A 22,971-nucleotide genomic window follows, 5' to 3' on the forward strand; every position below is an offset into this window, starting at 1 on the left:
TCTGTCGAAGAAGGGTCTTCTCGAGGTTCCTGGTCATTGGCATCTTCAGGTCTCCGTGAAAAGCGATATCTTCTTCATTCAGGATTTTTATCCTACTGACTTTTAATTTCGTCCTTGCAGGTTTTCAAATCTTTTTAGTGTTTTGATGCCCAGCCTTATTCATCCACAGGCCTATTAATCTTATGATGCGGTTTTCTCTGGAATCTCTCCTTATAGTCTCATATTTTTTTGTGACCGATATGCATTGGCTGTCTGCATCGTCTTTTTTGAAGCGGTATATCTCCTCATGTGGCCGATCTGCTTATGCGGATCTTTTTCTGTTTTCCTGTAACAATCTCTTCAGTCTCTTTCAGTTGCTGGGAGTGCCGGTTATTCAGCCCTGCCTCCCCAGTTTTATGCTTATGGTTTTATTTTGCAGATCCAGAACTCTTTACTGGGTCATATGTTTTTGTTCTACATCATGTATATGGGACTTTTTATATATCTTATATAAATACATAGTGCATTTTCATCCTGAAAAAATATAAGATCATTAAACAAATACTAAAGAAGTAGTGATTTTGGAATGACACTTGGTTAGTGTGGAATTTCAAAGTGGGTAGTGCTTTTCAAAGTACGAAAATATTTATTTTGAAGTTTTGGGATTTTGTTTTTTTTTTACTTTTCTAATAGTAAGTCTTTATATGATTGGATGTAAGAAAATATTGAGTAGATACATTAATATTACTGGTTCTAGGGTTGGTCTAATATTTATGGGGAAAATGATAAAAAAGAAAAAAAAAAGATAAATTCTTAAATGTATAGTTCAATTTCATTTGAAATAGTAAATATAGATCATTTTCTTTATTTCTTTCTTTCTTTCTTTTTTGGGGAAAAAATTAATATTAACCTATTACATGTCTATGTGTAAGGTTGAGAGATGTTTTTTTTAGTTGCAACACACACCCAATGTCTATAACACACTTTCATCAAAAGCCCTTCTATCTATACATAGGTTATCCATCCACAACATGCTTTCATCAAGATCCCTCCTAAAACATTGAACATTATACTTTGTAAATGAACTAAGCACTACAATTCATCCAAGCCAATAACTCCCTCTAAAAGGTGATCATTGGAACAACACAATAAGGTTGTCACATCGAATGTATGAGGCCAAGAGATACCTTTTTCTCTCGCAATGCAACACCATTACCTACATTAACTATCTAGTCACATCCCACTTTAGTCATTGAGAGACCTTGTTGGGAGGAAAACATTGAACATAATACTTTGTGAATGGACCATGTGTTATAGCTTTGATAAAGTGAGCCAATGACTCCCTCTAAAAAGGGATCACCAGACTAACATGATTACGTTGTCACCTCCTATGCATGAGGCCAAGAGACTCATAAACCTACTCAAACTATTTAGCCACACTCCAATTTGGTTAAGAGGTCTTCCTAGAAATAAAACAATGGAAATGATATTTTTTGAATGGACAAAGCACTATAGCTCAACTAACTAAACTATTAACTCTCTATAAAAGAGGATCATCGTACTATCATGGTAAAGTTGTCACATCCTATGTATAAAGCTAAGATATATGTTTTTAGTTGCAACTCACACACCCATATGTATAAAACCTAAGAAACATGTTTTCACTTGCATTTGTATATAAAAAGCTAAAAAACATATTTTCACATGCAATTCATCTCTAACTCTTTGAGAGTAAACCATTAAACACAATACTTTGTAAATAGACCAATTAATATAGCCTAATCAATTGATTCATCAATTCTTAACCAATTAAACCAACCATTCTCAACTAAACCAAAATAAATAAATTTTATAGATGAGAGAACTTTCTTTCTAAACCCATCCTAACTAAACCCATCTTTACTCAGAGATGACCCCACCACGTAAATAGAAAATTAAACATAATATACTTATTAGATTTTGCATAAATAGAAGTCCCATTCGATAATATTTCTCCTTGCCCTAATGAAGAATTACCTAATCGTTCGCAATTTAAAATAACTTATAAATTGGTTAAATTTAGTGCGAATATAATAACATTGTCATGGGTTGTTAGTGCAGCAGGGACGAAATTACTTGGAAATCAAGTCACGACCACAAGAAACTTTTAAAATTTATTTCATGGAAATTACAGACTATTAAAAGTCAAGTCATGGCAATTACAGACTAAGGGTGTTGTATAATTATTCTATGTTTTACTTTTAAAATTCAATTCATGGAAATTACAGACTTTTAAAACGAGCACCTGGTTCTTTTCTCAGTAATGAGTCTATTGGTGGTGACAAATTATTATGCACTGTGACTTGTGATTTAATATTCTGTCATAGTCTGTTTCTTTTCAAAGTTTGAATTAGCATATACTTCCTATTTCTCCTATAAATAGATGCAGAAATTTCAACTAATGTGTGTGATTTTCTGACCTTTAGTCGCTGTTATACTTGCAGAGATTATTGTCCTGCAACGGGCAGCGGGAGATGGAGATATTTTCCGTTCCTTCTCCTTCCATTAGAACGCCACCTCTGTTCTTCTTCTATTTGATTGTGTTCGTCATTCCTTTTGGCTTTTCCTCACCTCAACTATCTAATCGTAGTCATCCTTATCTCTCCAATGCTTCTGATCACGAGGCTCTGCTCGGATTCATGTCTGCTGTGACTACCAATTATCCATCCCAATCATTGCGCACTATTTGGAAACCCAATGTTTCCTTCTGCGAGTGGAAAGGAGTCATTTGCAGTCCGCGCACACAGCGAGTGCTTTCTCTCAGAGTAGACAGCATGGGATTACAAGGTACAATCCCTCCTCTTCTCGCTAATCTCTCGTTTCTTAGAATGCTCGACCTTCGAAATAACAGTTTTCATGGCTACATTCCCTATCAACTGGGAAGTCTTTTTCGCTTAAAGATGCTTCTCCTGTCTTGGAATCAACTCGAAGGTTCTATTCCGCCCACTCTTGGTGGGTGCCGAAGTCTACAGAACTTGTCTATGCCCTATAACAATTTGAGAGGAAACATTCCGTCCCAACTGTGTGCTCTCCCCAACTTGCAATACATTCACTTAGGATTTAACAATTTGTCGGGTACAATTCCTGCCTGCTTGGGAAACTTATCCTCTTTGGACTACATCAGATTGAATAGCAACCACCTTCGTGGCCGCATTCCTTCTGAATTAGGTCTCCTAAGTCGAGTCGGCGTCATCAATATGTGGAACAACAGTCTGACAGGTCAAATTCCTTCCTCCTTTTCAAACTGCTCAAGTCTCCGTCAATTGACTCTGGCTGACAACCAATTAACTGGACACATTCCAGCTGATTTATGTAGCGAGAACACTCAGTTGACAGGACTATATCTGTTTGGTAATCAGTTGAGTGGCAGCATTCCCGCTTCCCTCTTCAATTGCACGAAGCTTCGAGTGATTGAATTAGGGAGAAACCAGCTCAGCGGAGTAGTGCCCATGGAATTGGGTAAGTTGACTCAACTCGAGCACCTTTACTTACAAAATAATCAATTGATTAGCGGCAGCACAGCAAGCTTGCCCATTCTTACTGCTCTTAGTAACTGTTCCACCCTGCAAGCAATAGCGTTATCCCATAATCGTCTCAGGGGACGTTTGCCGTCTTCTATTGATCACCTGTCTAAAAAAATGGATGTCATATACTTGGGCAGCAATGAATTGGCTGGAGAAATACCTCCACAGATTGGAAACCTAACTGGTTTAACATTGCTTGATTTAGACGAGAATTCTTTTACAGGAAGAATCCCTTCTTCACTTAAAAGGCTTCAAAAGATGGAGAGGTTATTTTTAGGATCTAACAATTTACAAGGAACCATCCCAATGGAAATTGGGCAAATTGGAAGTTTAGGGCTCCTAGATCTCCATGGAAATAATCTCTCTGGAAGAATTCCTGATTCTCTTTCCCACCTCCAGCAGCTAATATCTCTATATCTCAATCAGAACCAACTATCAGGGAATATCCCCGCAAGTCTAGGGAATTGTCTGAAGCTATTACAGCTAGATCTGTCATATAATAGGCTCAGTGGGCCTATACCTCCGGAGGTCGCAGGTCTTGAAAATATAGCTTTCTATTTCAATCTTTCAAATAATTTCTTACAAGGTCCCCTGCCTTCGGAACTAAGCAAGATGACTATGGTCCAAGCTATAGATGTTTCTGCAAATCAGTTAACTGGTGAGATTCCAAGCTCACTTGGAGGCTGCCAAGAATTGAATTACCTTAATCTTTCATTCAATGCACTTGAAGGTACAATTCCAGAACCACTGTGTGAACTTCATAATCTTCAAGACATGGATTTCTCTACCAACCATTTGTCAGGTGGAATACCCATGTCATTGGAAAATCTCAAAATGCTCCAGCACTTGAATTTCTCTTTCAACAAGCTTTCAGGAGAAGTCCCTCATGGTGGTGTTTTCAAAAAGCTTGGTGCCACTGCTTTTATAGGAAATCTCGGTCTGTGTGGGAGTTGGGTAAGTTTGCCACCATGCTCTACTATCAAACATAAAAGGCATTCAGAGCTGAAAAGAGTTATCATATCTGCTGTCGTAGTTACAATAATTACTGTGTGGTGTTTGTTTCTGGGTATCCTATGGAGATCAAGAAAGAGCAATAAAGTGGGTACTGGAGTATTTCATATGGAGAGCTCATCATTCCATGACATGTATTGAGTGAGGCCAACTTGTTGTATGATGCTTATTTTTGGGTATTCTATGGAGATCAAGAAATCGCAAGAAAGTGGGTACCGAAGTATTTCATATGGAGTGCTACTGCTCATCACTCTATGACAGGTATTCAGTAAGGCCAACTTGTTAAGAGTTGGTAGTTTTAGTAAAGTGTACAAAGAAGTTAGAAACAGTGCCACAAACAATTGTTGCTGTCAAGCTTATGAATTTGAAGAATGAGGGACCTCACGAGACTTTTGACAAACACTACAAGGTTTTGAAATGACTCATAATACCAGAACCTTATTTGAATCACAATCTTTTCTTGAGATCTCCAAATCAAAGATTTGAAATTTCCTAAAATTGGTTATATCTTGATGGTGAGAAAGTGGATTGAGTTTATTACAGTAGACATTGCCCAAGGCCTGACAGGGTATAATGGGGTATAATGTGTGTCTATCACCATTTCTTTTTGCAAATGATTCACTGGGGTTTAAAACCAATGAGAAAGATATGAGAGCATACTTAATGTACTTTGGCATTGCTATGATATTTGTTTTGTAAATTTTGAACATTCAGTGTTCATTTCCAATATGCAAGGCTGCATTCCTCCAGCTATTGTTATTTGTTAGATATTAGATAGTATATAAGTGATATCAACTGTTTCTTGTTTTGTTGAAAACTGTGTATAGAATATGGACAGAGTGAGTGTGTGACAACAACTATGAAACGATTTTATTGGTGATGTCAATTAGAAAGAAACCTACCTATAACATGTTTCTGAAATAATTAAACTTGTAAAAATAAAAATCCAAACAGAAAGATACAAGTTTGTTGACAAGAATTAGTGTGACAAACATTATGAAAGGAGATAAGGTGACTCTGTTTTGTTGCTCGCAATCAGAGTCTTCATGGTTCAGGAAAAATGCCGCTTCTTCAAGTTCTAAGAGAGAAAAAGATGTATGACTAAGTTAAGGTATTTGAATTCTAACATATTTTTCATTTGCATTCTCTCTGATACTAACATTCTACAGCTACAGAGAATGGTATTGTTTCTTTTTAAATCCATATTCAACCTTGAAATTGTATGCTCCATAACTTCCTACATGCATACTCATCTTCAAAACCTGGAAATGATAAGTTCGAAACCTTTAAAGAATTTCCCTAAAAGCTCACTGTGGAGTAAGGCAGAAAAATGACTTTATCGGTAATTGTCATGCATCTTTATCTAGTCTGCTCAAGCTGAACTTCCATCCATTCTGTATACAAGAGGTAATTTGTGCAGGCTCATTTTATTCATGATTAGTTTTTCTCCTTACACGAGAAACATAATATACATTTCGGGCTGTCAAATACATTTTTGGAATCGGAAGTATGCGAGAATGTCGGTGGCTCTGAAGACTAAAAAGTATGGTAACAAAAACGTGAAGTCATTTGGTCCATTGTGATTGGCTACATTTAATTCAAGTCCTACCTCCCAGAAATTTTATCTATATTAATTGTATTGCTGTCAGACTTGGATACTGATCTGTTCAAATTCATAGCCGCTCTGGAAAATCCCTGTGCTGCTCGGTTATGCCAAGCTTCTCCTCTATTCACGCTCGCTTGATCGTCTTTTAATTTCCGTGTATGGGGCAATCCCACAATCTTTTCTTCAGAATCAAGACTACAGACCAGGGTTTGGTCTTTCCGGCACACATAGCACTTTTGAGCGTCCCCAATTGCATCCAGGCAGCACAAATAATACGCAGCCCTTTTGATTACAGTATTAAACCCTAGAGTAGCTGTTCTCCTTGACTCAATACTCACAATCAGCGCTTACACCAAGTGCACGCAAAACAGCGCTTAAGCACCCAATCCCTAATCTTCATAGATCACGCCCAGCTTGCTTTGTTCTCCTGAGGCTGAGGTTCGACCCCGCGCTTATCCAACCTCCGTCTAAAGGTTTAGTTGAGGCGCTTGGCCTCAATAGTCCCCGCCCAAGTGGAAAATCCCCGTGCTGCTCGGTTATGCCAAGCTTCTCCTCTAGGCACGCTCGCTTGATTGCGTTTTTTGGTCCATTCTGAGCAGAAAGCGGTGGCGGAAAGAAAAAGTGGGAAGGGAAAATAATAGTTAGACCAAGCCGTTATTTTGGAAATTGAGGCTTTAGCAGGACTGATGTATCAAATTTAGCTGTAACTCTGTGGATCTATGATTGTAAGCTCTGTTGGGCCTAATGTTAATAAAAGAGGAGTTTGCAAGGGAGATTTATTGTGCAGTATGTGATCATTTATCTGCTTGAAATTTTTTTAATTCGTGTTTAAGTTCAACTGCAATGACTTTCTAGTTTGTTCTGTAATGGTGGTTGTCTTATATAAATAATAAATGTATTCACTCACTTTTTAAAACCCCGTCAATACATTTAATTCTGGGCTGTTTGTGTGAGAGAACTTCTTCCTTTGTAGAAGATTGAAAATTTAGGGCAAGCTAATCTTTTTGTTGGCCTTGGAAGCACCAGCTTGGTCTTTTACATTATTTCTCACCAACAAATGGTTTTGCTCCCAGGACCTTGGAATAACCGGCATTTTTCTGATAAGGGCGAGTAGGATTTTAAAGAGCAATATTCAAACCTGGTGGGAGGAAAAATGTGATGTCTTTGTTCATTAACAAGCAGAATTACGATAGAAGTTGCCTTATTGAGCAAAGAGATCTTTTTCTTTGAGCCAACGAGTAAGCACTACGAAATATTTTGGGTTGAATTCCCCAAAAATCTATATAAGTGGTTGTGACGGTTGCGAGATTCTTTAAGAGATCAAAGTTCTAGTCGAATCTATCAGAATTGGTTTTTCATCAAATCTAGCGGCATTAGATTTCCTAGATCACAAACTTACTAAAGTTGTTGATTTTTGGGTGAAAACAACATTGGAAGGGTACATTATTGAATTTGTTGCAGAAAACCATTAGTATTTCTCAAATGCATAAGTAGTTTTCATGTTTGGGTTAAGAGGAAGATTGTTGAAGGAAATCCTTTTGTGGATCAAGATCTTATTGGTGGAAGAAATATTGCTACCCTTCCCTTCAACTACTATGGTAGTTTAAAACCCTCGTGTTGGGGGCAGGATCTTGAGGGAGATGACCTGTTGCAGAATATAGGAAAGAGTTGTGATGGAGGGGAAAGAAAGATGGAGTGCTAGAGATTTTAGGGCAACATGAAGGACTCATATATCCAAGAAATGGAGGGAGAGAAAGATGACGGAGATTTGAAGGAGATGAGAGGAAGAGAAAGATGAGGGAGATTTGAAATAGATGAGAGGATTTGAGGCAAATAGAAGAGTGTTGGCCAACCCAGAGTTGTAGAAGAGAGGATTGAGAGGAGATGAGAGTTCTAACAGAGGAAAGGAAGCTATAGAAAGTGAGTGAGGTGAACAAAGTTGCGGTGATGACACCCATTAGGGATCAAGTGAAGCCTAGACACCAGAATAGAAGATTGTGGCAATTGACCCCAATACCCCTATAGATGAAGACATGCATTATGTGATGCATAGGTTGTTCCAAGAAGACACTTCGTCCCCTAAAATCAGTACTCCACAAGATAGCAACATGGTTGGTTCTCTTCCATCCCTTCCCCTTATGCTTTATCATAATCTAGTAAGTTTATTTTCTAAGCTTTCTAAGACATTGAAGTTTCATGGTATTCACAAAGTAGATACAATTGGTAGATCCTCTAGTGGTAATCAACAAAATCTGGTGAATATTTCACAGCCTCATCCAAATGGGTTTGTTTTAGTTTTACCTAGTCCTACTCTAACGGCTGGTAATGTGGTGAGATCTTTCATTTGGCACCTTGAGTTTTGGGGGCGAGGAGATGAAGACGTTGAATAACCCTGGTACTTATGTGAGACCATTTGAAGGTCTAAAGAAACGCTAGATGCAACTAATTTAGTTGAGTTTCAAACTACATTGAGGGGAAGAGCTCTTCGACGGTACATCAAGTTTATACCAACCCTTCAAAATTTGACTTTGGATATATTGAAACAAAAGTTCATTAAAGAATTTAAACTGCCTCATTTTGAGCAACAGGATATGACAAAGTTGCGGGACATCAAACAGAAGGAAGGGGAATCTATATGGGAGTGCATGCAAAGATTTAAAGATGTTGTAGGGAAACTTTCCCATCCTATCCATCCGTATCATTAGAAATAGTGGTTTATTTAGGCTTTGTTACCATTAACAAGAATACCCTTGACACAATAAAAGATTACCACTCTAGTAGAAGCCTGAGAGAAAGATATGAAAATTGAAGCTACGACATGATATCCTAGCCACCTCAAATAAAGTGTTGCTTCCAGTGATCTTGCTCTAACTGATGTGTAGAATCAAATTGTTGTTTTCACTGAAAAATTGAAGGAGATGAATACTATGAAACCTAGTCATCCTTACATTTGGTGCATAGGTTGCTACACCAAAGGCCATCATGTTACATAGTGTCCAAGGTTGCAAGGTGCGAGATCTTCCAATGTTGCTTTAGAACCCCATCCTCCACAGACAAGGCCTTTAGGCGAAGCTACACAAGTATGTTCAATTATTCCTTTTGAGGGACACACTCAATATCATGCCTTCCTGAATCAATAAGGTATGTCCTCCAATGAATATTGTGGAATTTGTCATTCTCATGGGGATTCACCTTGATTATGCCCCATACTGCAAAAATATTTGAATGTTCCTAATTCCATTTTTTGTGTGTTTTGTGGATCTCCTACACATAGTATTGACTAGTGTAGAGCTTTGGATGCTTTAATAGTTTGCATATACACAATTATCATTAAAGTAAATACAAGACACATTTAATAAGATGAGCACCAAAGCCAATGAAGTAGTTTAGTTTATGTAGTACTTATTAACATAACATATAACACAAACATCCAAAGAATAATCTTACAATATTCATGATACATGCATGAAAATGTGTTGGCTCAATGAGCTTCTGATTATTAGGTGAAAGATCCACGTATATAGTTGCAGTGGTGAGCCACTAGCTCAAATAGTGGAACATTAAGTCACTTCTTGCTTCTCCAAAAGAATGATTTTCTGTCTTATGCCAAGTTGAAGAAGCCAAGGCTAGATCTCCAAAGTATCAACCTCCAAAATCCCTTTGCTTGAGTTATGAGGTTTCTTTTTTCGATAAGAGGAATGACTTTTCATATCCCTATAACTCTTGAAATACCCTCGTGACTCTTGGACTTCCAATGTGGTCTTTTGACTTCCTTAAGACTTTTGGACTTTTCCTAATGACTCTTTTGTCCATATATGATTATTTGTTCCACATGTGACTTTTCATATTCCACATGTGACTATTGGAATTCCACACATTACGTTTTGTCATTTTTCATTTGATAATTACATCATTACATCCACAAATTATGTGGCAAGACACATGGACACATATGGTTTAATAGTTAGGTGGAGAGATTTAGTTTTTACAAGTCATATGGTCCAATGCATCCAAAAAAACATACAGATCATGTGGTCCAATGCATCCAAAAAAACATAGAAGTGGGGGAGTGGAGAGATTTAGTCTTTACAAGTCATGTAGTCCAATCCATCCAAAAAAGACACAGCAAAGTCAAAATTTGGAAAAAAAAAGTTGCTCCCCTATCCAACCGGAAGGCACACAGGGAAGTCGCGTGCCAATCTTGCCTTGGTTTTCCAAAAAACACACAACAAAGTCAAAATTTGGAAAAAAAAAGTTGCTCCCCTATCCAACCAGAAGGCACACAGCGAAGTCGCGTGCCAATCTTGCCTTGGTTTTGCTTGAAACAATGAGAACATGGGAGGAACGTTCGTAGTGATATGCAGAGATTTTTCCGTAGAAAGATCGAATTGTAGCCGAGGAACAATGGACTCCAAAAGAGTAAGAGGTCATGCGCATAGATCCTTCTAGCTCTTTTGACATGAGCGGGTGGTGGTCTTTTTTAGACTACACATGGAGCCCTTTTTTTAACTAGCATTTGCACCAGACGTTGCAAAGAAAACGCCGTAAGGCAATGGATAACATATAACACTATGTAAAGTCATCAATAACATATGACACTAATTAATGCTTTTTTGACCCACCACCTCCGAGCTGGCACCCGCTGCTCTGGCAACCAACACCCGCGCAATTTAAAACGAGCCCTCACGCCAAACATTCATTTGCTCCATTTGCACAACCGGAACAGGTCCTCTCGAGCATTCGTTTCTCCCGCTCACGGTGCTTGCTCACCTCGCAGGCCCGCTCGCGGTGTTGAATCCCGGCAGGCTGTGCCCCAGGCGTAAGGTAAATTATACTCTGTGAACAATGACATCCACCATTTTGGCAACCAACACCCACGCAATTTCAAATGATCCCTCGCACCAAACATTCATTTGCTCCATTCGCACAACCGGAACAGGTCCTCTCGAGCATTCGTTTCTCCTGCTCACGGTGCTTCCTCACCTCGCAGGTCCGCTCGCGGTGTTGAATCCCAGCAGGCTGTGCCCTAGGCGTAAGGTAAATTATACTCTGTGAACAATGACGTCCACCATTTTGGCAGGTGCCCGGAAGGCCCATGCATACGAATCCCACCCCGTGCTGCTATAAATTGTCTGCATTGGCAACTCCCAGCGTCTTGCGAAACATATACATTCAAGGTCTCCATTTGGGCGCAGGTTCAAGCAACATTGAAGGTGTTTTCCCATTGCATCGTAATCAGTTACCAGATTTATAACGAACCACTTAGCCATTCAGACATCTTCAATAGTTTTTAGGACGTGGTTTAATGGTTAATAGTTAAGTAGGGAGGTCTAATCTCAAACAAAATTATATATATCTGAAAATTGCTCCAAACGCGGTCCAATCTCAAGCAAAATTATATATATCTAAAAACTGCTCCAAACACAATTTTTTTAGTTGAAAAAAAAACAATAAACCATCGCCATTACAATTGCAAACTCAAGCTCCTGCATCCAGTGTGCTTGATTGTGTACTACCCACTTAGCCATGGAGGCCATGAAAATAAGATAATCCTAAACCACCGCCATTGCAAGCTTCCTGCATCCACTGTGCCTGCCTGTGCACTTTGCCAGGTGCATGGTTTATTTGGGCTTTTCATTGGGGTGAGATTTTGAGTACAAATATATTCAATTCTGTGAGAGGAATTTGGTGCACATTAATTTTCACATGCTTGCTAGGAAGGATGACCACGGAAAAATGCAAGGGTGCCAACCGATGGAGCATTGATGTAAGAAGTAGGCTCAGACTACCTGAAGTATGTTGCCACATTTGCTTTATCCTCCTTTTCAACTGAAAACATTTTCCAATGCTCCTTTGGTGTGGTGCCATTGCTTTCTGCAATAAATGAATTATACCTTGCTATTTTAGCAACAAAAAATATAATTGCAAGTGAATCTCATTTTTGTGTCAGATCAACAACCTTTTTCTCGAACTTCTTGTTCCTACTTGCTGAAAGAAAACTGTGTTTTTTGTTATCAACCTTGAATATTTCTTTCATGTCTTCTCTTGCATTATTATGGCGATCTGAGTTCTATGTCAAATGAAGTGACCAGACTGTCATAAGATTAGGCTAGTAATGCAAGCAAGGCGATGACTGCATGTACATTTTGAATTGGTGCCTCAACAGGTGCTAGCATCTCTAACAATTTTTTGAAGTGATTGATGTTGTTGGCCACATCTTATGTTGTCATCTTTATTTGTGAAAACTTCCTCAGCTATATCTTAGGATGACAGCTTGATATTCATAAATGTTAAACATCTTGAATTTCAATTGATTGTCGTGTTTGGCTACATATTAGGAGCCTCCTCTTTATTTGGTGAAGGAAACTCCTCTTTTATTGGATGGGGTTTCATATTGTCAAGGAAACTCCATTTAAAATATTAATATACATTCGGCATACATTGTGATTACAATTCTAATCTACGGTGACACGCTGTGAGTCAAAAGTTAATGAATTTAAATTTGAAGATAAAAGTACAAACCAAAACGAATCTCTTCATTAAAGAATCTTGAGCATATTAGTTGATGATTAACAAAATAGAGTGGTGATTAACCCAATGTCTTAAGAAACCCAGATTAATTTAGACAGCGTATAGTTAACCAAGTTACATTTACAGAAGACAAACAAATTCTGATTCGTAAATTGACAAGTTTAGACCATAAATACCTCTGTAATACCCTCGGGTTGCCCAAATCTAGGAATGGAAACAGTTGCCAAGAACAAGAATTGAAATTGCCTTAAAATCGTATGAAAACAGAACAAAATTGTTTCGCTTAGCAAATAACAGTGCTTGAATATAAAACTTTTTAAAGACGATTTGCAACGTAATTGTCCAAATTATATAATTTGAATGATCTGGACGAGCCTGGAAAACGGCGGGCCAAGTTTCTGTCAAACTCAAGACAGGTCATTTTTTTTCCATGCGCACAGGGTTGCTATTGATATAACAGCACAAGGCTACGCATGCAGGGAAGAAAGACATGAAGAGTCTCTGCGAAGAGTCTCATCGCCAGCAGAAGAGTCTCATCGCCAGCAGGCAGTCTCTGCGAAGAGTCTCATCGCCAGCAGGCCAGTCCTGGCTTTTCATGGCCCATTACCATGGGAAAAAAACCATTTTTCTATGAAAAAACAGATTAAAAAATAACATAACATAGTAACTTGTCGGATGAAAAGCTTTACCAAATTGCCTTTCATTTTTCAACATATCTCCTCTCAGCAAACATCTGCGATTATTATTTTTCCACCCTACAGCCAAGGTCCAAGAGTACGGATCAGTAGATTTTAAATATATCCATAACATAGCATTCCAGCACAGCAATGCACAATTTGTATATACATTGTGAAAATTACTTCTCATCCATTCATGTGAAAGAAAAAGCACGATCAAAAGAAACCTTCACTAGCATATATTACAATCAAATTTCAATCATACAACTACAAACAATTGATATAAAAATAGAAAACACACAGGATAAAATGAAAATCAACCAAATGAAACACAAGATCAAAGAAAATTGAAATAGAGAAAATTAAAAAAATCAGAAAATTGAAACATAGGAAAAATGAAAATCAACCAAATAAAATACAAGATCGAAGAAAATTGATACATAGGAAAATTAAGAAATGATTATACATCCAAGATTATAAAAGAAAAAAAACAGAACAAGGACAAGATAGAAACTATAACCAGTTACAGTAATTAAAGAATATATAAAGTGCAGTAATTAATTACCTAGAATGAAGAATACACCCAAATTACAGGAATTAAAGAAGCTATAAAATAAATAGCATAAAAATTATACCCAAATTACAGTAATTAAAAAAAATCTAGAATATGTCCAAACAAAAGCAAAATCTCAAGATGCTTATGTTTGTGAGCGTCGTATCAGATTGGATAGGGTTTCATATTGTCAAGGAAACTCCATTTTAAAAATTTGGGTTTCATATTGTCAAGGAAACTCCATTTAAAATATTAATGTACATTCGGCATACATTGTGATTACTGGGTTTCATATTGTCAAGGAAACTCCATTTAAAATATTAATGTACATTCGGCATACATTGTGATTACAATTCTAATTTACGGTGACACGCTATGACTCAAAGGTTAATGAATTTAAATTTGAAGATAAAAGTAAAAACCAAAACGAATCTCTTCATTAAAGAATCTTGAGCATATTAGTTGATGATTAACAAAATAGAGTGGTGATTAACCCAATGTCTTAAGAAACCCAGATTAATTCAGACATCGTATAGTTAACCAAGTTACATTTACAGAAGACAAATACATTCTGATTCGTAAATTGACAAGTTTAGACGATAAATACCTCTGTAATACCCTCGGGCTTCCCAACTCTAGGAATGGAAACAGTTGCCAAGAACAAGAATTGAAAGTGCCTTAAAATCGTATGAAAACACGACAAAATTGTTTAGCTTAGCAAATAACAGTGCTTGAATATAAAACTTTTTAAAGACGATTTGCAACGTAATTGTCCGAATTATATAATTTGAATGATCTGGACGAGCCTGGAAAACGGCTGGCCAAGTTTCTGTCAAACTCAAGAAAGATCATTTTTTTTCCATGCGCACAGGGTTGCTATTGATATAACAGCACAAGGCTACACATGTAGGGAAGAAAGACATGAAGAGTCTCTGCGAAGAGTCTCATCGCCAGCAGAAGAGTCTCATCGCGAGCAGGTCAGTCCTGGCTTTTCATGGCCCATTACCATGGGAAAAAAACCATTTTTCTATGAAAAAAACAGATTAAACGAACGACAGAAAACACTCCAATCATCTAACACACATAATCAATGGCTCAGGATCGCACACGTCACATTATAGGGATGTCTTTCTCAGAGGAACGCCTTACGGCGTAATTAACATATTCATAATAAATAATAAAATAATAGAAATTGAATATTAAAATAATTACATCAATAAGTACATTCATCATAATTATCAAAATTTAACATTATATTTTTATTTATTGTTTAAACAAACAAGATATACAATCATATTAAATTAACACACTTTAAAATATTTTTATATTTGAAATTAATAAAATGCTTTTAAATTTTTAACATTTCTCAAACAATACAAATATAAACAACCTAGATCTATCTAAACTTAGGATCTATGAAGCACCGCAAATATAACCAACATAGATCCATCTAAACTTACGATCGATCAAGCACTAGGGGAATGGATCTAATCAAGCACCAGGGGTCTAATCCCTTGATGTGCAAATCTTTTCCAGGGGAATGGATCTAATCAAGCACCATGGATCTAATCAAGCACCAGGGGTCAAATCCCTTGATGTGCAAATCTTTTCTCAAGTTTCATAGTAAAAAAGGAAGTTTGAGAAAAATAGATTTGATCCATCCCAAAACTGATTTTTAGTAATATAAAAATAATATACTACTTTATCTCTTAAGTAATTCTCATATCAAAAAAATAACTCATCACAAACTGTAAATCAACTAAAAGTAAAAAGCCAAAACAATTGTATGAACATATTCAAAAGGTTTTTTTGCATTTGATCCGAAAACTATAAAACCAATAGATTGTTGAAAAGGGAGATGTGTATTCTTCTCTTTCAATAACAAATCTTGAAGTTATTTGTGGAGGAAAGTGGAGGAAATCCTCTTATTGTAAAAACTCTATGTATTTCATGTTTTGAAGTAATCCATTTATGCATGAGAAAACCAAGATAAATATTGTGTAATCACAACTGTGGAGTACAAATAATAATTTTCATCACAACGATAAAATAAAGAGAAGGGCAATATCAAACTATGAAAACTATTTCGTTCAATCACTTGTTTCCACCGTGCCTCCAATCCAATCAATAATGTTAGAATCCAATCAATAATGTTAGAATTCATTGTAACTTAACTCGCAACCTTTATTTTCACTCAACTAAAATGCATGAATAGTTCCAGTGTGGGTTGTCCTTATACAAGAATTCCCATTGAGAGTAATTGATCCTAGTACTACAATAAATATTGTGTAGTGTATGGAATTTTAACTTTTCTAACCACATTGCTTTGACCATATAGATTTGAGAAGATGGAGAAACTACCTTGAATAGTAGATCACCCGCATCTTCATTATTAAAAACTTTTTTAAGCATAGGTCAAATCAAATCATTAATAGGTATCCAAATTTGACCTCTATAAATGGTAATTATCATAACTCAAGTCAAAGAAATTAAAACCAATCTTTAAACATATTCTTTATATTGACCTATCTATTACAATTTATTGGCCAACACATTGACTTATTATATAGATCCATAGAAAGTGCAGCACATTCTCAAAGACAAGTATAAATTTATGGAAAAAAATAAAATTGAATGTTATATGATTAATTCTCATGGAAATTGTTAGACATTCATGTCAATGGCAGTATCCACCAAAGGAAATATAAGATTCTGATATAAATAGATGACATTTAGTGCTGGAGAATTATATGTACTAGTTCCCAATAGGAGGAGCGGTTGAATCATGAAACTACTTCCTTTTAACACTGAACCCGCATAATATTGATGTTTAACACTATCAGATTATTCTCTATGTTTTCTATTCAATCAAACCAAATTCTTAAGCCACATATATTTTCGAAATGCACCACAGAAACAAGCAATAAGCATCCCAGAATAAGTAGCATTATAAATATAATAGAACATCACTAGTTTTGATCAAATGTACATGGAATAATGTCACTCTCGGTGCAACGATTTTCGCTTCTCTCCTTTTTCTTTCAACAACTGACAGTGTGATACTTTACTTCTGCATAAATTGATCCAAGTTTGCTCTGCTGCTTCCCTTCCCTTTAACTACGGTAGGCTGACATGTGTTTGCTTCAATTCTTGAATTTTTCTGCTCGACTACTCAACCTGATTGTTAAATTTACAATATTCAACCATCCCTTTTTCAATTATTTGCTTCTGCGCTTCACCCTGGTTCAGGGTACAATAAACCCCCTCCTATAGAGGTTCAATCTCCTTTTGCCGAGAGAGAATTTCTTCAAGCTCGATAGCATTATCTCTGGCTTGAGCCAGAGTTGTAGTACGTCTATTCGTTAGATAGTAGCCAAGATCTCCATCGAATGCACTAAGATATTGTAATAAAACATGATGTTGTGAAGGCTTAAGGTCATTGGCAATAATCTTGAGCAAACTATAAAAACTTTTGATTAAATTCGTGAACATTTTCAAAATTCTTCTTCTTTATCTTATAAAACTGGCTAAGCAATGATGTTTCACTTTTCCTAGTTGCCCACCTTTAAATGAAACAATCGCGGAATTGCTCCCAACTATTGATGTCTTTATCAGGTAAAACCCTGAACCAAGAGAAAGCAGCCCCTTCCAAGGAAAGAGCAAAAAGTGTCATGAACACATCCTCTTCCTCAATATTAAAGACAGCCATATAATTGCAAAATTTATCTATATGTTCAACCGCTGTGATTACTTTATTTCCTGAAAATTTGGTCAGCCAAATATTAAATCCATCAGGCATCTTGTTGGGATATCCAGGAAGAGCAGTCATATCCAAGGGTTGGAAAGAATGGGTAAGATATGGCTTAGCCGTTGGAGCTACTCTGGCTTGTTCATTTTTTCGGACTAGTTCTTCAGTAATGGCCTCTATCTCTTTTCTTGCTGCTGCAATCTGTGATAAAAGCTCAGCCTTTTCCAGTTCTCAAGCTTTACGTGTTGCCTCTGACTCTGCAGATATCGCCTGAATTTTGTGCTGACCTTCCTGCGATTGAGTCTCAGCTTTTGAAATAGAAGCTTCATGTTCCATCTCTTTCTTTGCAAGTTCTTTTCTCAAATCTTTCTCAATTTTCTTCGACTTATCTGACAAAATAGTCTTTTCATCTCTTAAGCTAAGCTTTTGATTGATTTGATTGAGATTCTGCAACTTCGATATCTGATCATCTTCTATCTTTGGAGAACTCAATTCTTTCGAGGAAGCGCGTCCGTCTAGAATTTCAAGATCCGTTGTCTGAGTAGTTCTTTGCCACCTCTTCATCTTGTCCACTGAGGTGAACTGCCTGAGACAAACGATTAAAAATGCCTTTCTTGTTTCGTTACCATATCTAAATATTCAAAAACAAATATGTAACTGATTAGCACTACAGCCCCAAGAGTTAGCTCAATCGGTCAAATCAAGTGCCTTGCCAATGGGAGGTCACAGGGTCGAATCCCGAAAGCTCTTGGGGTTAGGTCAGTAAATAGGCCGAGGGGTGTTGATGCCTGGTATCCGTGAACCAGAAAGTGAAAAAAAACTGATTAACACTACCGCTTCTAACAAATCTCACAAAATAGAACTGAATCCCTCTACCGCCTCTAACAAATCAGACAAAACATAACTGAATGCCAGTATGCAAATACTGTAAAAAAAGAATACACTGAACTTTAAAAGCAGAAAAACAGCGTACACTGAAAAAATATTGAAAAACAGCCCTGGCAATCTCAGCTATAAAATTAAAGAAAATGTGCATGTACATGATTCAAAACAATCAATCTTTGAAAACAGCCCTGTCAATCTCAGTTAAAATTTGCAACTTGATATGATTTGAAATCCTTAGCTATACAGCCCTAACTCTCAATTTAACGAAAACAAATATAAAGAAAAAATAACTGCTCTAAAGATATAGCATATCAGAATACCTTTTCTACGCAGATGACAAAATGACGGGCTTTTGCTCTGCCAAATTGCTTGTAAAAGCATTTCCTGAAATTTGTTTGTCCCGGACACGCTGTTTCTGAATACTGTTTCTCTCTGAAAATTCTACAGTTTCTAACCTGCAAACTGTGAAGGCTAGGCAAATATTTCTTGCAAGAATATGCCGTCCAGACGACACTGTAAAATCAGGGGGCTTTTCGCATGCTCTCAGGAAGTTGCAACTTCTTCCTGAAGCTCAGCCGTGAGCCCACAGATGTCAAGTGAAAGGTGAAACGTTTTTTCAAAGTTTTTAATATTTTAAAACATTTTTTTATTTATTAAATCAGACAGCTAATCAGACTGTTGATTTTTGTTCAATCGTCTAACAAATATTGTTCAATCGTTTAACAAAATATCTAACGACTACGATTAAAATAGAAAGACATTTGGGGGAGTTCACTTCACAGGAAAACTCAGTACGGCGTAAATAGTATATGGAATGGGCGAGGAACCTCCCCAGAACGCCTTTCAGCGTAATAATGGACATAAAGATCATGATGGATTGGCTTCTAACGCAAATAGTATATGGAATGGGCGAGGAACCTCCCCAGAACGCCTTTCCGCGTAATAATTGACATAAAGATCATGATGGATTGGCTTCTAACGCAAGAAATCAAATCTGTAAAATACCGCGTGAACTCTCAGTTGCCATGTAATTTCCATTTTACCCATGAACTGCCATGTAATTTCCATGTTTCGTTTCTTTCCCTTCTATATAATGTTTCTATTTCAGCTTCTTCTCGGGCATGTCTAATTGGGTTTTTAGTTTCAGGCCGCTGATTCGGGGGAATTTTATGGTCGTTTCTTTAGTCGATCCCCACACTCACGTGGAGATCTTGTGGTTCCCCAAAAATAAATTCTACCGGACCCTACAACGGTTTTTATTGGCCTAATTTGGTTACGGAATTCTCAGCAAGCGAGGCATGTTCGATTACGGTGTTGTTCGGGCAACGTTCCTCCAGGAGTGGCATCGCGGGCACCTTTTGATTCTGCTCGTTATGTTTATGTTGATGATGAATGTTGCAGCAGCATCTATGGCTGGTATGGCCATGTTTGATAAGACTGGTAAGAATAAATATTGGTCAGCTTCTTTACTCGGATGCATCCAATTGGTACTCGGAGACCTGTAACGAATTATAATTTTATTTATTTTTAACTTGAATGGCAGAGACACCTTACTTTCTGAGTGAAGATGCAGGCGTGGGCGATAAACTTCCTTTAAATTGTCGGTACTTTCTCCAAGTTAGTTGTGTACACTGTTTACCATGTTCATATAATAGTACTCACGGTTACCTATGCTGCGAACATTGAAGCTGGGCTTCATAACAATGGCAAGATAGCTACCTTTCGTTGGTCCTCTGGTAACGCCGCCTTGAGTGTTAGGCCGCAACATGTAGTTTGTTTGTCCAATAAGTAAGTGGTATTGTAGAGTGTAATATTCTAATTTGTTTCAGTTGAGATTTTCTTTATCGGAGCGAAAAGAAAAATTTTGGAAATTTTTTGAGATTATAGTAGCATGTAGTATTGGAAAATTTTGCACTTAATTGGAATCAGATACCACCGAGCTTTGTGAAACAATAAATAATTAATTACATCAGTTAACACATATTTAATATAGATTATCCATGGTCACCCCCACTCACATCAACATCAATATCAATGTCAATACTTGTCCAACCAAATCTACCTAATAATAAAAATAGTCAATCACTTGAGTAAAAGGGTGCTTAGCAATAACAAGGAAAGTATAAAAAGTAGTTGTTTAGTTTAAGTTCATGTAAGAGTAGTTGTAAGTGGCCGTGCACGCTACCTTGAAGAGCTTTGAGTATGCACTAGCGTTACACTTGTTGGGATTCACATAGGCACCACTAAAATGATAGGGAGGGTATCAAAAGGAATCACAAGTGTTCTTATAAAGTTATGGAGGGTATCAAAAGGAATCACAAGTGCTCTTATAGGTCAAAACATTGTTCTCTTTGTTAATAGATCTCATTATTGCAACAACAATGTTGTGACCTCGAAGGAACTCAACTTTAATTGTCAACCCAGAGTTCGTACCAAATTAAAATGGCCTAGCATGATATGTGTAGAGGAACTATCTTTTTCTCTCATTGATTTTTATGTAGGTAGAAGTATTGAAATGAAAGTTAGATGTACAAAGACCAAGTTAACTAATCTATGCTACATGAAAAATATAATTATAGAAAAAAAGTTGTTGAAAGGAAAAATGACACATAAACTTAAGCTTCTTGCAATGGAAGGAAGCACACTTGCACACTTCATACTATCTGCAATTAATGGTTCAAGCACACTCACACACTTCTATGTTATCTGTAAGGAAATGAAAAGAACATTGCTGAAATTGAAACATGGGGGCTTCACTTAATGAACCTTTGACATATCACGTGTATTCGTGGCATACTAAACAATACCCCTAATTTGGCTACATATTTGAAAATACCTCAAAAAATCACATTATTTAACCCCTTACCAATACGAACCCAATACACCTTCCCAATTAAAAAACCCCCTACTTTCACTAGATATTGTAGCTATCCTTTTTTCATTAACATTTTTTATACCCCTTTATATTTTTCCATTAACTTTAAGCTCCATTTTTTATACCTACCAATATAAAAACCCTTTACCCCCTATATATCCCCTAATATATTATGTCGTTTTTTCCTCAATATATATCCCTCAATATGAACTCACGTGGTATGGTATTGATCCCTTGGTGAAGCCCCCGTGAATTGAAAGAATGCGAATTCAAAACTCTAATTCGCAGAAAAATAAATTCTATGAAGCAAATCAACAGAAGCATCTACAAGCTTTCTATACTTCCAAGTTCCGTTACTAGTGTTCTAGGTGTGTTGTAATATGCTAGAGAATTCAAATCGTGAATTTATTGCAAAGCCAAATTATAATAGAGGGTTGGTTACATATTGCTAGAGGAGTCCCTATTTTGCTACGAGAGACAACCCAACAAGCATGTAACCAAGTAAAATGCAGGTTTAAGAGGTAAGGAAGCTATGGAAATGTTATACAATGATTAAATCAACTTGATCAAAGCTTCAAGACAACCTATTGCAAATTTACTGTAGAAAAGCTAAACTTTATGTGTTTCCTCTAGCTACAAAATTGGTTACACCATAAAAGAAAACAATGAATGGTAAATGAGAAAACATTGAACAATAAATGTTTTACACCAATAGAAATAATGTACAAGAAGATTTTAAATGAGATTAATTAGTGCTACTCCTACAATAAAATGCATAAATAACTTATAAGAAAGAGTTGTTCATGAAAACCTTCTTTTTAACCATGCATGAGTGCTATGAAAAGGTAACTTTCAGAAATGTTTCAAAAACAAATACAAGCATAATACTAACAAAAATTATAGGAGGGCTCTAGATATCCTTGGGTGGGCCCAACCAAAGGATGCTCAGAGTCGCTTAGAGGAAAGCCAAACTAGGCGATGAAATAGAACACCACTTCCATTAACTAAGAAATTGTTTTCACATTATAGAATTACAAAACTTGCCTGGAAATACAAATTTATTCTTTCCTCTTATTCTCACACTCTACTCTACATCTCTATTGAGCTACTTGAGCCTCTTATTTATATAATGAGTGGGGAGCAACTCCCTTCAGAGGAGGACTATTTTTCCCTTCAAAAGCCATGAAAAATGGATCTTTCTCCTAATCAAACTCACAACAACAACAAGGGGCATTAAAACCCCTCATATAGCTTAGTTAAGGCTTTACTTAGTAGGGAACAAGCCCCAAGAATATATCTAATGGTGGATCTCTTGAATTTGTGCAATATCTCTTTAAATCTTGCACGATAAACATGTTAAGAAACACAAAATATGAAAAACCTCAACTACTCTTCTAAGAACCCATTAAGCTAGGAAAATGTATCACTAAGTGAAAAGGGTGGGTTTAATATAGTTTTGATGTGCTCAAGAGTGGATTGATGGGCCTTGTGATTTACCTATTTATAAGGTCCATCATACACCCTACTGGAATTGTTGCTCACT

The 22,971-nt window shown here is 36.7% G+C and overlaps 1 long non-coding RNA gene across 1 annotated transcript; it reads left to right on the forward strand.

The window, feature by feature from the left end:
• The first annotated feature begins 19,695 nt into the window (after positions 1 to 19,695).
• Positions 19,696 to 20,399, forward strand: LOC149176990 (uncharacterized). The gene is made up of 2 exons (XR_016258701.1): positions 19,696 to 19,993; positions 20,097 to 20,399. It is a non-coding gene; the product is annotated as an uncharacterized LOC149176990 (long non-coding RNA).
• Positions 20,400 to 22,971: the final 2,572 nt, after the last annotated feature.

Source organism: Pinus tabuliformis, chromosome 4_1 (genome assembly GCF_031772625.1).
Source record: "Pinus tabuliformis cultivar Carrire ecotype Pingquan chromosome 4_1, CPIR1, whole genome shotgun sequence".
Taxonomy (NCBI): Eukaryota; Viridiplantae; Streptophyta; class Pinopsida; order Pinales; family Pinaceae; genus Pinus; species Pinus tabuliformis.